This window comes from Mytilus edulis, chromosome 8 (assembly GCF_963676685.1).
Source record: "Mytilus edulis chromosome 8, xbMytEdul2.2, whole genome shotgun sequence".
Lineage (NCBI taxonomy): Eukaryota > Metazoa > Mollusca > Bivalvia > Mytilida > Mytilidae > Mytilus > Mytilus edulis.
The window spans coordinates 26796198-26813273 of record NC_092351.1 but is presented as its reverse complement, the minus strand read 5'-3'; the positions used below and the strand labels follow the sequence as shown (position 1 = coordinate 26813273).

The 17076-nt window shown below is 33.4% G+C and overlaps 1 protein-coding gene across 1 annotated transcript in view; it reads right to left on the bottom strand.

The window, feature by feature from the left end:
* Positions 1 to 12962, bottom strand: part of LOC139485202 (uncharacterized) — a 49239-nt gene extending 36277 nt beyond the window's left edge. Inside the window, exon 1 of the mRNA XM_071269464.1 lies at positions 12838 to 12962. The gene's annotated coding sequence lies outside the window, so the exon portion shown is untranslated. The remainder of the gene's footprint in view (positions 1 to 12837) is intronic.
* Between the last annotated feature and the right edge of the window lie 4114 nt (positions 12963 to 17076).

Below are 17076 nucleotides of genomic sequence, written 5' to 3'. Positions count from 1 at the left end.
TATCTTAATTTTAGGACATGGTTGAACTTTTCATAAAAATTGCCCCCCCCCCCCCCCTTCTTCAAGAATTTTGTGTCAACAGCAGAAGATCTTGAAAAATCTGATCAAAATATTAACAGAAAAGTTTATATTTTATTTGCTTCAAAAAGTCATACTTATTGGTGCCATTTTACATAACACATTGGGTGACCTTGTATGTTCATACTTATTTCTCATACATTACTGAAATTCAATTTGGATGAAAACACATACAGATTATCCAACACATAAACGGATGATACATACAAAAGCTGTAGATATTTTGTTCCAGTAACCTTTTTTTCAAAATAGTTAGAAACTAATCGTGCCTGATACTATACTTCGGTCTCTCTTTCGTGACCAGGAATAACATATGGACGTCAAGTTGGTTAATTATTCCTTATTCGTTACTTATTCCTTATTCCTTACTTATTCCTTATAAGTTACCTATTCGTTACTTATTCCTTATTTGTTACTTATTTGATTTTTAATATTTTCCCCCTTTTTAATTGTTTATATTCTTATCTCTGGTATAGTTCTAAATTTGTTGAGGTAAATTAAAATGACCTTTTTATGACCTATTTATACGTGTTTGTGCTCAACCAATCCTGTTACTTTATGTTCGATACTTATTTGTTCCTTATTTGATTTTTATACGTTCTGGCGTACTAAATTATAATCCTGGTACCTTTGATAACTATTTACACCACTTGGTCGATGCCACTGCTGGTGGACGTTTCGTCCCCGAGGGTATCACCAGCCCAGTAGTCAACACTTCGGTGCTGACATGAATATCAATAATGTGGTCATTTTTACAAAATTCCAGTTTACAAAACATTGAATTTTGCGAAAAACTAAGGATTTTCTTATCCCAGGCATAGATTACCTTAGCCGTATTTGGCACAACTTTTTGGAATTGTGAATCCTCAATGCTCTTCAATTTTGTACGTGTTTGGCTTTATAAATATTTTGATAGGAGCGTCACTGATAAGTCTTATGTAGACGAAACGCGCGTCTGGCGTACTAAATTACAATCCTGGTACCTTTGATAACTATTTACACCACTGGGTCGATGCCACTGCTGGTGGACGTTTCGTCCCCGAGGGTATCACTAGCCCAGTAGTCAACACTTCGGTGTTGACATGAATATCAATAATGTGGTCATTTTTGTAAATTTCCAGTTTACAAAACATTGAATTTTTCGAAAAACTAAGGATTTTCTTATCCCAGGCATAGATTACCTTAGCCGTATTTAGCACAACTATTTGGAATTTTGGATCCTCAATGCTCTTCAATTTTGTACGTGTTTGGCTTTATAAATATTTTGATATGAGCGTCACTGATGAGTCTTATGTAGACGAAACGCGCGTCTGGCGTACTAAATTATAATCCTGGTACCTTTGATAACTATCTACCTTTTAAATGCTTTATATTCGTATGTTTGAAAACGGTTCTTGGTTCGAGGGGGTAAAATCACCCTTTTAGCGCTTGTATAAAAAAAAGAAGATGGGGTATGATTGCCAATGAGACAACTCCCCACAATAGACCAAAACGAAACAGAAATTAACAACTATAGGTCACGGTACGGCCTTCAACAATGAGCAACGCCCATACCACATAGTCATCTATAAAAGGCCCAGACATGACAATGTAAATCAATTCAAACAACAAAACTAACGGCCTTATTTCATATACAAAAAAATAAACGAAAAACAAATATGTAACACAAAAACAAACGACAACCACTTAATTCCAGGCTCATGACTTGGGACAGGCACATACTTACATAATGTGAGTGGGTTAAATATGCTAGCTAGCGGGGTGTACATCGTTTCGGATCTAGACTAATACCTTGTTTAATTCGTTCCATACAAGTACCTCAATTATCTCAATAGCAATGAAAACAAACAAGTTTTAAACAAAGAAGCACAATTAGGCATACATCAAATTTAACAACCTCATTCATTGCTATCTTAATTTTAAGGACATGGTTGAACTTCTCATAAAAATTGCCCCCCCCCCCCCTTCTTTAAGAATTTTGTGTCAACAGCAGAAGATCTTGAAAAATCTGATCAAAATATTAACAGAAAAGTTTATATTATTTGCTTCAAAAAGTCATACTTATTGGTGCCATTTTACATAACACATTGGGTGACCTTGTATGTTCATACTTATTTCTCATACATTACTGAAAGTCAATTTGGATGACAACACATACAGATTATCCAACACATAAACGGATGATACATACAAAAGCTGTAGATATTTTGTTCCAGTAACCTTTTTTTTTTCAAAATAGTTAGAAACTAATCGTGCCTGATACTATACTTCGGTCTCTCTTTCGTGACCAGGAATAACATATGGACGTCAAGTTGGTTAATTTTTCCTTATTCGTTACTTATTCCTTATTCCTTACTTATTCCTTATTAGTTACCTATTCGTTACTTATTCCGTATTTGTTACTTATTTGATATTTAATATTTTCCCCCTTTTTAATTGTTTATATTCTTATCTCTGGTATAGTTCTAAATTTGTTGAGGTAAATTAAAATGACCTTTTTATGACCTATTTATACGTGTTTGTGCTCAACCGATCCTGTTACTTTATGTTCGATACATATTTGTTCCTTATTTGATTTTTATTCGTTCTGGCGTACTAAATTATAATCCTGGTACCTTTGATAACTATTTACACCACTGGGTCGATGCCACTGCTGGTGGACGTTTCGTCCCCGAGGTTATCACCAGCCCAGTAGTCAACACTTCGGTGTTGACATGAATATCAATAATGTGTGCATATTTTTGGCAAAGAAACGGAAAAGTTCAACTTTTGAGACTTCAGATTTAAATCACCATAAATGTTTCGTCCTAGAAACTTCAGAATTTCGGTTATCTAACTAACTAGTTGCAAAAACAGTAAAAATTTCCTATATTTCACCCATGATAGAAGAATAGCATACTAGTAATATGTCCTAAAACTGGATATCTGTAAAATTGCCCATGTGATCCCAAAATACCTGTACTTTTATCATCTAAAAATAACTGTGTATTTTCTATTTTTTGTCCGAATTGAACAATCTTAAGTGATTTTTTTATGGAAAAGTAACCTCTCCAACTTAATGCTGATAAACTTTTGTTTTAACTGTATATAATTATTTCCTTACTATCCCTACTAAGCGTATTTACCGCCTTATACACTTTTCTCATACCCTGTCCCTGTTTCTTATTGGCTTTTTTTTAAATTGATTGCTTTCTTTAATTATTTTTGGTCTTTTTGTGTTAATTCTCATGGTTTATGGAGTTGAAATAACTACTTTTTTGTTCCTCATGAATTTGTCATACCTTGCCCTTTTGTTTCTTAATATTTGCTTTTGACATGTTGCCTCTTTTCTATTATTTCCGTTCTTATTTTTTTTTCATTGCCGCTGGTGTTAGTTTTTGATTTTTTGATGTGTTAGTTTTTGATTTTTTGATTTAAATAATACTGTTGTCATAGGTTTTCCCTTTCTCTGTGCTTGACTAATACCCTGTTTCCTTTTTGTATAACGAATAAGAAACAGGGTATCAGTCAAGCGCTGAAACAGGTACCTATTTTCTTTTAGGGTTATTCATCTGTAAGAACCGCCAGAGACCGTGCCCAAAATATTTCTTTTTAAATGTGCAACGTGTAACACTCTTATTATAAGTGCATAAGGAACAAATTAAGTAACAGGGTATAAGTTAATCGCTGAAACGGGTACATACGCGCTATTAGAGCTTTCTTACAAATTGACGAAAGGTACGTATGCTTGACGAATCATACGTAAGACTCGTTTAAGGGATCCTTTATTTTGACATATTTAAATAATAGTCGTGGAACTTCGGACAATTATCCTACATGCAACGACAGTTATTAAATTGGACTTTTCCGATATATTTATAGGATGTCGGGACGTACGATATGTTAAAATATGATACCACCAGGTCGGATGAGATAACACTACAAAATATCCTAAATATATCTAGTAGTCAGACAAAAAAAAATGCCCCTAAAAAACTAAAAACCGACCCCTCCCCTACGTATACTCTTCAATATTACAATGTTTTGAATCATCGCCCCCCCCCCCCTTTATGTGTATATATGATATACCGGGGCAATGGAACGAATATTTTAGCGTATAATTGCGTTTTGCCTATAGTCCTCAACATTCATCAAATATTAGCCACTGGACGATAAGTGATAACTTCGCGTCTATCTTCCAAACTTGTGTATTATTAAATCGTCATTATAAAATCCACAATGTATATGGTGTAAAATCGTAGATTTATTTTCTTGATATACAAAATCTGTTTTTCTAGATTTATTCAACATTACTTTTTCATCATTTTTGTTTAGCAAATCTCGATATTCCACTTTGACAATTTGCTGAAAGTGTACTATAAAAAATAAAATAAATGTTAATCTTGTCGTTAAATTTAGACTAACGTACTTCAATAATGCCATTGAAAAGTTAATCGTGAAACTCGTGCTTAAAAATTTCCCGCGGAAATGTGTGTTCTCGTGGTTTACGTAAGTATTAACGTATCGGACGTAAGTGTATTTGACACTATTTTTCTCTGTTTGATTATATTAAAATCGTGTATTATTTGCGATATTATTCTTTTTTGAAAAATAAACTTGATTTAGAAAAGAATTCTGTTTTACTGGATAAAACACAGACTCTTTTAACAGTTATTGTGGAAATGAAATACGTGCTCCCTTTACGTTCGTTCGTACCTTTCGTCAATTTGTAAGAAAGCTCTAATAGGGGTTTTTCACCCCTTAGAACACATAGCTACCACCACGAAAATATATTTTTTTCAGTTACAACGTGTAACACACGTATTATAAGTGAATAAGGAACGAATAGGTAACAGGGTATCAGTCGAGCGCTGAAACGGGTACCTACGTTCTATTAGGGGTTTTTCAAATGTAAGAACCGACAGTTATCACAAGAGACACAAAAATATTTCTTTTTTAAAGTCCAACGTACAACACACGTATTATAAGCGAATAAGGAACAACTAAGTAACAGGTTATCAGTTGAGCGCTGAAATGGGTACATATGCGCTAATAGGGGTATTTCACACCATAAAACCGAGCGCTTTAACGGGTACATAAAGTTCCAATAGAGTTATTTCATCTCTAAGAACACATTGTAACCACTAGAGACATGAACACAATTGAAAATCATTTTCTAAACGTGCAACGTATAACAAACGTATTATAAGCGAATAAGTAACAGGGTACTAGCGGAGAGCTGGAACGGGTACATACGCGATAATAGGGTTATTTCGTCTCTAAGAACACATAGTTACCACCAGAAACTTGAACTCAATTGAAAAACGATTTATTTCAAGGTGCAACGTATACAACGCGTATTAAAAGCGAATAAGGAACGAATAAGTAACAGGTTATTAACCGAGCGCTGGAACGGTACTACCACAGGAGACATGAACACAATTGAAAATCCTTTTCTAAAAGGTGCAACGTATAACAAACGTATTAAAAGCGAATAATTAAGGAATGAATAAGTAACAGGGTACTAACCGAGCGCTGGAATGGTACTACCACCAGAGACATGAACACAATTGAAAATCCTTTTCTAAAAGGTATAACGTATAACAAACGTATTATAAGCGAATAAGGAACGAATAAACTCATCATAGATACCAGAAATAAAATTTAATATTTACGCCAGACGCGCGTTTCGTCTATTATCCGAGAGTTGGAACGGTTACATATGCGGGAATAGGGTTATTTCATCTCTAAGAACACATTGTTTCCACCAGAGACATGAACACAACATAAAATCCTTTTCTAACAGGTGCAACGCATAACAAACGTAGTATAAGCGAATAAGTAACGAATAAGTAACAGGGTATTAACCGAGCGATTGGAACTGGTACATACGCGGTAATAGGGTTATTTCATATCTAAAACATATTGTTACCACCAGAGACATGAACACAATTGAAAACATGAACACAATTGAAAATCTTTTCCTAACAGGTGCAACGTATAACAAACGTAGTATAAGCGAATAAGGGACAAATTAGTAACAGGGTACTCGCCGAGAGCTGGAACGGGTACATACGCGATCAGAGGGTTATTTAATCTCTAAGAGAACAAAGTTACCACCAGAGACATGAACACATTTGAAAATCGATTTATTTCAAGGTGCAACGTTTTCCCCTCGTATTAAAAGTGAATAAGGAACGAATAAGTAACATGTTTTATCCGAGAGTTGGAACGGGTACATACGCGCTAATAGGGTTATTTCATCTCTTAAAAACATTGTGACCACCAGAGACATGAACACAATTGAAAATCCTTTTCTAAAAGGTGCAACGTATAACAAACGTATTATAAGCGAATAAGGAACGAATAAGTAACAGGGAACTAGCCGAGAGCTTGAACAGGTAAATACGCGATAATAGCAGGGATCTCCATGGCCTGTTTAACGATGGAGCCCCGCCATCGTTCAAATGACTTGCGCCATCGTCAAATGACTCGCGCCATCGTTAAATTGTCTTGCGCCATCGTTAAATTGTCTTCCGCCATCGTTCAAAACTTCATCGTTTTTTGTAGCCCGACGCCATTTTTTTTATCAATTATAATCAAATGCATGTAATTGCATAACCCTTAGGCTTTTTATGTTATAATCCAATACAGTTCTAACGCCTGAGGGATATCCGGATTAAGATCGCTAATTACTTGTACCTGAGCTTGTACAGGTAGATCAACAAACCAGACAGGAGAATACTATCTGAGGATAGACGATCCATTTGTCGAAGTAATCAACTAAGTTTCAGCAAATGATTATGATCATTTAGATTAAATAAATAAATTAATAAATTAAGCCAGTTACAAAGAAAACAGTTTAACAAGTCGAACACGTGCTTTATTTTGACTCATGCAATCAGCATCCCCCTTTTTTAAGAAGTACAAAATAAGACGCAAAACAGTAAATATTATTTCATCGCAAATAACTCGAGTACTGCTGTAACGATAATTTAGAATTACTTTAAAAGTTTAAAAGTAAAAACTTAAATATTTCCTGTAAAGAAATATCGTATCTAAATTCCGAATTCATTTCGTATATTACAATCAAATTGATACATCCGCGTTTCCGGTTTCTATTCAGACTCGAAAGATGCATGTTGCACAGCATCAATTTTTCCAGATAAAGTCATTAAAAACCTTTTCATTTGTCAACGTTTGCTTTACAAATCTCTTTAACCTTTTACATAACCCGTACGAATTGTTTTGTTGTAGCTGCAAATCAGCCATACCGGTAATGGGCTCTGAATTTGTCAGTGTCCACGAAAAATAAGCTCCACATCAGATGATTTTTAACCCCCATAACAATTACCAAAAATAAAAGAAATCTGCATGGGGACCTTCATGACAGCTTTTGGTCATTCTCGACTAAGGGGGGACCATGAAGACTTGGCATTTGAATGGTTAATAACGGCAATAAATGAAAATACTGATACTTCTAATTCTATAATGAAAATTCAAATAAATATAATTTAAATAAGCAATGAATTAGCATGTTCACCATTCCTTGTATGGAGGGATAAAATACTTCCGATCGCGCTACACTGTACAGCGTAGACAAGGTTTGTAATGGTGAAAGTTCCTCCATGGTTCAATTTTCATCCATGGAGATCCCTGAATAGGGTTATTTCATCTCTAAGAACACATAGTTACCACCAGAGATGAACACAATTGAAAATCGATTTATTTCAAGGTGCAACGTATACCACGCGTATTAAAAGCGAATAATTAAGGAACGAATAAGTAACAGGGTACTAACCGAGCGCTGGAATGGTACTACCAACAGAGACATGAACACAATTGAAAATCCTTTTCTAAAAGGTGTAACGTATAACAAACGTATTATAAGCGAATAAGGAACGAATAGACTCATCATAGATACCAGAAATAAAATTTAATATTTACGCCAGACGCGCGTTTCGTCTATTATCCGAGAGTTGGAACGGTTACATATGCGGGAATAGGGTTATTTCATCTCTAAGAACACATTGTTACCATCAGAGACATGAACACAACTGAAAATCCTTTTCTAACAGGTGCAACGTATAACAAACGTAGTATAAGCGAATGCGTAACGAATAAATAACAGGGTATTAACCGAGCGCTTGGAACTGGTACATACGCGGTAATAGGGTTATTTCATCTCTAAAACATATTGTTACCACCAGAGACATGAACACAATTGAAAACATGAACACAATTGAAAATCTTTTTCTAACAGGTGCAACGTATAACAAACGTAGTATAAGCGAATAAGGAACAAATTAGTAACAGGGTACTCGCCGAGAGCTGGAACGGGTACATACGCGATAAGAGGGTTATTTCATCTCTAAGAGAACAAAGTTACCACCAGAGACATGAACACATTTGAAAATCGATTTATTTCAAGGTGCAACGTATACCCCTCGTATTGAAAGCGAATAAGGAACTAATAAGTAACAGGGTATTATACGAGCGCTGGAACGGGTACATATGCGCTAATAGGGTTATTTCATCTCTAAGATCCCATTGTTACCACCAGGGACATGAAAACAATTGAAAATCCTTTTCTAACAGGTGCAACGTATAACAAACGTATTATAAGCGAATAAGGAACGAATAAATAACAGGGTACTAGCCGAGAGCTGGAACGGGTACATTCGCGATAATAGGGTTTTTTCATCTTTAAGAACACATAGTTATCACCAGAGACATGAACACAATTGAAAATTGATTTATTTCAAGGTGCAACGTATACCACGCGTATTAAAGCAAATAAGTAACAGGGTATTAAACGAGCGCTGAAACGGGTACATACGCGCTAATACGGTTATTTCATCTCTAAAAACATTGTTACCACCAGAGACATGAACACAAATGAAAATTATTTCCTAAAAAGTGCAACGTATAACAAACGTATTATAAGCGATAAGGAACGAATAAGTAATAGGGTATCAGTCGAGCGCTGAAACGGGTATCTATGCTCTATAAGGGGCATTTCACTAATAAGAACCGACAGTAACCACAAAAGACACGAAAATATTTCTTTTTAAAAGTCCATCGTAAAACACACGTATTATTAGCGAATAAGGAACGAATTCGTAACAGGGTATATCAGTCGACCGCTGAAACTGGTACACATGTTCTATTTTGGTTATTTCACCTCTAAGAACCGAAAGTTACCACCGGAGTCACAAAAATATTTCTATTTTAAAGTGCAACGCATGACGCACGTTTTATAAGCGAATAAGGAGCGAAAAAGTAACATGGTATCAGTGAAGCGCTGAAACGAGTACATATGCGGTAATAGGTTTTTTCAGCTCAGAGAACACATAATTACCACCAGAGACCATACCTGTCAACTGACCCGTATTCTGCGGGTGTGACCCGAGATTTTCACAATTCTGATGGATCACCCGGAACACCTGCCGGGACATTGAAATAACCCGGGAATTCCGAAAATGACACGATTTCACCAGTATTTCTTAGCCTTGAGATTGATTTCATAAGTAATATTCCCTCGAGAATATTCCTTTGAAATACCGGCAAATTCGTAATTCTTCCATGAACAGGAAGTTCATCTAGCTATGTAAACTGTCAAATTAAGTGACCCATTAAGTGCATGGCTTCACTTGACAGCTTTGGTGTCAAACACACTGTTAATTAACACCAATTACCTTAGCTTTAGGTCGTAAATAAATTGCACCATAATTGGTTTACAAACTGAACTAGAGTTACTTCCCCTTATTTGTCACCATTCAAAATTATTACTTATATTTACGTTTTATGGGTGAAAAGATTAAATCATAAAAATATAAAATTCAAATACATATTGAAAAATAACTTTTCATTATTTTTATACCTTTATACAATTTTATAAAAAAAGTTGAAAATTATTTTTTTACATTTATACTTCCTTTAACTGTATTACTATATTTTATCATAGTCTAATTTCCTTGTTAAATGAAGAATAGTATGGTTAAAGGCTACATAGTCAATAGGCTCAAACATTTAAGAATTACATTAAATTCTAGTGTTTTATGATTGTAGTATTTTCTCTCAAAAAGTAAAGCACATAAGACTTAGTTACACAAATTTATAAAAATCTTTAAAAGTGCAATGAAATAATATTTAATAAGATTTAAAATGACTTAACAAAGTGAACATGCATTGATGTTTTGGTATCTTTGATATACATTATAAGAAAATGTACCATAAATACTGAAATTCAGCTCGAAAAAGTTTGTACGCGTTATGACCTGAGATTTGATTCTTCAATGCAGGTCATGACCTGCATTTTCATCGTCACAGGTTGACAGGTATGAGAGACATGAAAACAACTGAAAATCGATTGATCTAAAGGTGCAACGTATACTACGCGTATTGAAAGCGATCAAGGAATGAATAATAGCTCCGAATCGATGTACACCCCGCTAACATGTATATGTGGTTGTCCCAAGTCAAGAGCCTGCAATTCAGTGGGATTCGTTTGTTTTTGTGTTTGTTTTTCTTTTATGTTTTTTTTGTATATGAAATAAAGCCGTTAGTTTTGTTGTTTGAATTGTTTTACATTGTCATGTCTGGGCCTTTTATTGCTGACTTTGCGGAATGGGCGTTTCTCATTGTTGAAGGCCGTACCGTGACCCATAGTTGTTAATTTCTATGTCATTTTGGTCTATTATGGGGAGTTGTCTCCTTGACAATCATACCACATCTTCTTTTTTATACAAGTGCTAAAAGGGTGATTTTACCCCTTCGAACCAAGAACCATTTTCAAACATACGAATATAAAGCATTTAAAAGGTAGAACGTATAAAAATCAAATAAGGAACAAATAAGTTTCGAACATTAAGTAACAGGATCGGTTGAGCACAAACACAGGCACTTTTTTCAGAAAAAAAATCTTATATACCTTAATATAACATATATTAAGGTATATAGGAAAATAAATTCTGAGACAAGTGCCTGTGAGCACAAACACGTATAAATAAGTCATAAAAAGGTCATTTTACCTCAAAAAATTTAGAACTATTACCAGAGATCAGAATATAAATATTTAAAAAGGGGGAAGAATATTAAAAATCGAAAAAGTAACGAATAAGGAATAAGTAACGAATAAGGAGTAAGTAATGAATAAGGAATAAGTAACGAATAAGGAATAAGTAACGAATAGGGAATAAGTAACGAATAAGGAATAAGGAATAAGTAACGAAATACGAAATAGGGAATAAGGAATAAGTAACGAAATACGAAATAGGGAATAAGGAATAAGTAACCAACTGGACATCCATGAATAGAATAACATTCAATACTAGTGAGGAGATTTTAAAATACAAATAAAGTTAGTAATTGTGATCACGGATATTACGCTTCCAGAAGAAAAAACTCTTCATCAATGACCATTATATCACGAGATTGGTTTTGGACTTAAGTTTATAACACTCATCCATAGTTTCAAACTCCTTTATGGTATATGGATGCCGCATAATAAATGTAACTTTATTTATATTCTAAGATTTCATGTACACAAATTATACATAGTTGTTTCTTTCATTCATTCTACAACTTTTTTTTATCTAGTGACCTTTTTGCTTTTCCACGCAGTTGTTTTTGTAACACCTAAATAATACTGACATTTGGCATCTTTTTTATTTGCCAGTAATATCATTCTGTAGTTTTCGGCATTTTTATTCTTGTATAAACGGATTGCATGCAGATGGAATAGCGAGGTTGTGACTTGATTATCGAGTAAGAAACAAAATAAAAATAATTTCGGAACCTTTCCGTATTATGGTTCTCAATGCTATTCAACTTGGTAGGCCTACTTTATATATACCCCTTTTTCAGTTTTGTAATCGGAAAAAAGTAAAATCACAAAAATACTGAACTCAGAGGAAAATCTAATCGGAAAGTCCATAATCACATGGAAAAATCAAATAACAAAACACATAAAAAACGAATGGACAAGAACTGTCATATTCCTGACTTGAGAGTCACTGATGAGTCCAATTAATTAAAGACAAAACAAACTTCTGGCGTACAAATTTTTATAACTTCCTGTTATTATGGTATATAAAAGTTGTGCGCACAAGATTAAAAGTTGTGTGCATAAGATTTAAAGTTATGCGCACATGTTTAAAAGTTGTAGAACAAGATTAAAAAAGTTGTGCGCACAAGTTTCAAAATTGTGCGCACAAGTTTACAAAAGTTGTGTGCACAAGATTAGCAAAAGTTGTGCGCACAAGTTCAAAAAAGATGTGCGCAGAAGATTAAAAGTTGTGCACGCAAGATTAAAAGTTGTGCGCACAAGATTAAAAGTTGTGCGCTGAAGATTAAAAGTTGTGCGCACAAGTTTAAAAGTCCCGTGCACAAGTTTTAAAGTTGTGCACACAAGTTTAAAAGTTGTGCGCAAAAGTTTAAAAGTCCCGCGCACAAATATTATACATTTCATCTTTGGCACTAAAGGGACTCCGTAAAGATCATCTATGAAGATATTATTTTCATTTATGACAATGGCTTTTGGACCCTCTGAATTGAGTCGGTGTTGATCAATTGATTAGCTAGCCCTCGATATCTATAGATCTGATAACGATGCAAAACAAATTGAAAGTAGAAAAAAAAAAAAAAAAAAAAAATAAGACTTCAGAGATGCACTGAATACAATTGTTAAAATTTTTATTTATCAAATTTTATAAAAAGAAAAAAAGTAAAAGTCCTAGCAAAATAAAAAAAAGATTTTAGTGGTGAAAATATGCTTACAACATCAATGTGTTTTCCTATTTCCAACTTCGATGTAATTTTCGTCAGCTGATGTCACTGCACATCTTTAACAGTAACCGGAATGTTTCTTAACAAATCCAAATGTATTCACACCAGTAATTTTCCGACCAAATGATGAAAGTCCAAAATACCAATTTCTATTTTTAGAAAAACGAGGACGTTCGTCCTAAACGTGTTCGCCCTAAAATTAACAGCAGTGACAACTTCTATAGGATATGATGAAACGCTGAATGAAACTTGTCTGTGACATGTAAGTCAAATTAAACAGAAATTAAAATTAGAATTGAAATAAAAAAATACTAAAGTATATGAGATATCTTATATATTATATAAAATATCATATATTATATAAAATATCATATATTATATAAAATATCATATATTATATAAAATATTATATATTATATAAGATATCTTCTAAAGTTTATAAGCTATCTTATAAAGTATATGATATATCTTATAAATATTTTATATAAGATATAGTATAAAGAAAATTATATAAGATATCTTCTAAAGTTTATAAGCTATCTTATAAAGTATATGATATATCTTATAAATATTTTATATAAGATATAGTATAAAGAAAATTCAAAACAGTGTGGCTGTGGCCATTGATTGACACATTAAATTCATCCATTGACTGGGACAATTTACGTGAACGTTTTTCTGTAACGATCACTGTTCACGACATACCTACGATAGACATTTAAACTGTGGGGTCACCAAAGGTTTCTTAACGCCTTTAATTATAAAATAATTCTAAAAATTAATCAGGAATAACCTTTATATTTTGATTTATATAATTGATATAAATCAAAACATCGTGTTATTTCTGATTAATTTTTCGAATTACTTTATTAAGGTGTTGAGAACCTTTGGTGACCCCATAGTTTAAGTGTCTTTAAAAAGTACATAGTGAGCAGTGGTCGTTACATACAAACGTTCACCTAAATTGTCCCAGTCAATGGATGAATTTAATGTGTCAATCAATGGCCACAGCCACACTGTTTTGAATTTCATTCTATGTTATATGAGATATCTCATATCTTATATTAAATAGCATATATTATATAAGATATCTTCTAAAGTTTATAAGCTATCTTATAAAGTATATAAAATATCTTATAAATATTTTATATAAGATATCTTATAAAGAAAATTATATAAGATATCTTATAAAGAAAATTATATTAGATATCTTACGAACTATATAAGATATCTTATAAACGTTATCTTATAAAGAAAATTATATTAGATATCTTACGAACTATATAAGATATCTTATAAACGTTATCTTATAAAGAAAATTATATTAGATATCTTACGAACTATATAAGATATCTTATAAACGTTATCTTATAATGTTTATGATATATGTTATAGTTATTGACCAAGCAAGTCGGTTTATACGATTTAATCTGCACGGCTCGTGTGACCCTGATTAACCCGAACGACGTAGGAGTGTTATCACTAGACAGTCAACACTGAGGGTTTGAGGGCGACCTCTGCCCGTGCGGGGTGTTTAGACCCCAAAATTAAGTTATTAGGACTGTTTGTTTTCCTATCAAAGGTGTGTGGTTTTCTCCGGGCACCCCGTCTCCCTCTACCATTAAAAACTGGCTGCCACGAAATAGCCGAAATGTGGCGCTTAAAAGTGACGTTAATAATAAAACACCAACAATCAATCCATCATCTTTTTTCCTTATTTTTTTAAACTACGATGTTTGTACAAAGTGTTTAATTGATCAACTTTTTTGTAACTTTTTAAAAGTCAGATGGCGGATTCGGGGATTTTTTTTTATATTTTTTTTTGGGGGGGGGGAGATGTGTGAATTTTTGAATTGGACAACGTAATGTTTTTGTCTCCCTGCCATCGTTGATATTTTAACTTTATAGAATGCATGTAAAACCCCTTTCAGAATCCAGGAAATGCCCCTAAAGGTGAAAAATAGATTTGAACTGTGTAGTATATCTGAGGTATTTAATGCACACCTTAGCTGTGCATTATTCAGATTATAGCACAGGATTATAGCACAGTAAAAACAAAGAGATTTTACCCATGCCATGTGTTAACTTGAAGTTAGAATAAATAGCAAAACGGCTTGCGATAATTCCCAGGTACGTACGGATCAGTATATGCCAATCAAGGTGACACTTGGCTGGAATAGGAATATTGACTTGTGAAAAGTAACTTATTCATCAAAGGGGTTTCGATGGGTTTGCTGGTACATCTAATGACATTTATATCTCGTCCATTTGTCAATTGTTTAAATTTAGTCGTATATTTGGGTTCTTATAAGATCAGTTAGTAATGAATTCATGGGACTAACTTTTTTGTGAAAGGAGCCGGGCCAACATATTCAAATCTATGATGGTGTTTGGTATGAAGGTGTATATGTGTATGAATCTTATCTTGAGTGTGGTATTTATAAATGATTGCACTATTTTTTTTTAATATCATGTTTACCAGCTGGAAAAAGAAGCCTGGGATTTCTTAATAACAAACTTAATTATAACCGAAAGTTCCGGATAACACTTTTGTGTTCAGCGTATTTAAAAATTGAAAGTGTGTGGGTATTAAGCGCATCATAATGAAGAAAACCCTCATCATAATAGAGAAAAGACCTCAGACATAATAGAGAAAAATCTCATCTTAATAAAGAAAACCATCATTATTATACAGAAAAAACTCATCATAATAGAGAAAAACGTTATCATAATAGAGAAAAACCTCATCATAATAATGGAAAACCTCATCATGATAGAGAAAAACCTAATCATAATAAAGAATCAAAGTACTGAAGTACTGAACATGGGATGACTGCAAGTTCTTGTGGACGGTCAAAAGCACATGTCACAGAAAAGGATCACATCTCTTTACCTGAAACTGAGATTAATGTACAGAGATATGTTTTTGTTCTGAGACAAGTTCGTGCGTGGATGTTGGATAATGACAGGAATTAAGTCGCACCGTTATAACTATTATATTGAAGTGATACAAATCAGTAAACCTGGGACTATTATACTAATATAATAAAAGTCCCAGAGTATACACTGGTTTGTTGTTACGACAAAACATTTTCATATTATCAATTTGTTTTTTTTTTAAAAACAACGAAGTTGTCGGTGCCATATAGTTTTACGCTTGTCCGAAATTCCGAAATTCCGTCTTTCCGTAATTCCGTCATTCCGTCATAACCAATATAACATCAAAACAAAATACATGAATTTGGGATAGAAAAGTACCGTGACACGTCTTATAGTAATGTGAATTCACACTCAAATATAGGAGAAAACAAACGACACAAGGGAAACACAACGTAAAATGTTACACACACAGAAACAAACTATGATATAACAATGGCCATTTTCCTGACTTGGTACAGGACATCTTTAAAGAAAAAAAAATGGTGGGTTGAACCTGGTTTTGTGGCATGTTAAACCTCGCACTTTGATGGCATTGTTAAATATAACATTAAAATGACAACATAATAATGACTACAATACAAATAAAATAGGAGAACGTATTAGGCAAAGAAACACATGAATAATAGATAACAAAAGGCATCAGCTTTAAAATTCAATATGTCAAAAACGCGCCTCGTCCACACAAGACTTACCAGTGACGCCCAGATATAAAAGTTCGAAAGTCAAAAAAAAAAAGGGGGACAAAGTTGCACAGCTCTGAGGATCAAAAGTTGAAAAAGGTTGTGCCAAATACGGCTAGGGTTGTCTGCTTTTGATAAGAACATCCTTATTATATAAAACAATTTATGCTATTGCAAACAGTAAATTTTATCAAATGAATATAAAAGATTTACATGATAAAACTGACGTCTTAACTAATTACAGAAAACAAAACCCGAATACATAATACATTTGTAACGTGTAACCGGGCGATCAATGGATTCGTATCTGAATAAATCAGGATTTCAAGTGTTCAACTCAATTTTTCACCACAACCAGTTGTCCTATTCAAACAATCAACACATCCATAAAAGGATTTACAACGAAAAATATATACACAGCACAATGCACATAAATCAAAATTCAAGGCGAAGTTTCTCATTCACAATATATAAACACACTGTATCATAACAAAATATATTTACACAATGTCACTATGCAATCACTATGCAACATCTATCAGACCGATTTATTCACAATGTCACTAACAGATTATTATGCAACATGCATACGGCCCTTTATTACACCATG